The sequence below is a fragment of the Austrofundulus limnaeus genome, unplaced genomic scaffold (genome assembly GCF_001266775.1).
Source record: "Austrofundulus limnaeus strain Quisiro unplaced genomic scaffold, Austrofundulus_limnaeus-1.0 Scaffold501, whole genome shotgun sequence".
In the NCBI taxonomy this organism is placed as follows: domain Eukaryota; kingdom Metazoa; phylum Chordata; class Actinopteri; order Cyprinodontiformes; family Rivulidae; genus Austrofundulus; species Austrofundulus limnaeus.
Window position 1 is genome coordinate 388,041 of NW_013952903.1, and position 1,577 is coordinate 389,617.

A 1,577-nucleotide genomic window follows, 5' to 3' on the forward strand; every position below is an offset into this window, starting at 1 on the left:
ACACACACACACACACACACACACACACACACACACACACACAATATAATATAAAACTGTTTACAGAAAAGCAAAATGTAAACACTCACCTAACCCATTCTAACTGCTCTTTAACCAGTTAACCAGCCACAAACTAATTTTAAACGAACCTAACTAACATAAAGCTCCTGAAATCAGACCTTTGAGCAGATCTTGGTCTGAACAACAAACACARAAAGGAAATGAAGACGAGCACTCAGTAAATCTGTCCATTTCTTCTGAACGTCTCCCTGGAGAGCAGACAGGAAATACCACAAAAACACACACAGGTTTGGTTTTATATCTCTGTGAGGACCATGGAATGACTTCCCTTCATTTTTTGGACATTTCATATCCTAACCCTGACCATTTACCCTAAAATTAACCTCACAGGTAACTTACCTCACCCTAAAACTAACCTAAACTTCACTTTACTAGTATATTCCTAACTCTAACCATTACTAGTCTATACATAACTCTTGTCACAGTTTTACAGGTACATAACTCAGGGCGCAGACAGGTTCAAATATCAAAAACAAGGTCTTTAATATAAAGCAAAAAGGCTGACAGGGCAGCACAAAAACTTACAAGGCCTGGTACTCAGCTCAGGAAACCTGAAAACACTACTCAGTCAGGGTTGACARCACAATGATCGCACAAAGACAAGATCACAAGACACTGAATATAATGAGGACAATGAGAAACACCTGGAGCAGACACAAGAGGAAACAGGTGAGCGAGGGCGGGGCTGCAGGGCAGAGAAACACAGGGGAACACAGAAACACTAGAAAAAACCAAGGAACCCAAAACACAGACCATGACAACTCTAACCATTACCAGTCCATTCCTAACTCTACCTGAACCAGCAGTAACTGCACACCTCTAAACCTAACTGGTAGAGTGCAGAAAAACAAAGTGAGGACTGGGAAAATGTCCTGACTTTGTTGGGTTAAAAACATCTGATGCTCTTCACTCTGGAGCAGAAACAGTCATGAAGAAGAAAGTCCACCCAAAGCACCAGAACCAAATCTGACCCAGGTCATGGTCAAAGACAGGTTAGGTCATAACTTAAAGCAGATTGATTTACTTTAAAATAAATGATTGATTCTTTGAGTTTATTTCCTGTTTGTTTGACATGAAGCTCATCTCAGTGTTGACTGTTGTTGTTGTTCTGTAAACATGATGATCTGATAAAGAAACATCTGTGTTGACAGTCTGCTCTGTAACGTACAAACTTTAGTATGTTCTCCAGGCTTCACTGTCAAGGCAACATTTTTATCTTTATGTTTATTTGAGTTGAAAAGAATAAAATGCCCTGAGGGTTAAATAAATAATTTTCATTAAATAATCAGTTGTACGTTATAGTTTTGGAGAATAATCACTACGTTTGACAGAGGGGTACTAGTGGGATGACAAAGTGTCTCAGGGGTACACAAGTCTGAAAAGGTTGGAACCACCAAGGTCTGATCTACACTGGACCAAGGTTTGATCTGTGTCACACCAAGATTAGGTCTGTGGTAGACCCAGGTCAGGTCTGTGGTAGACCCAGGTCAGGTCTG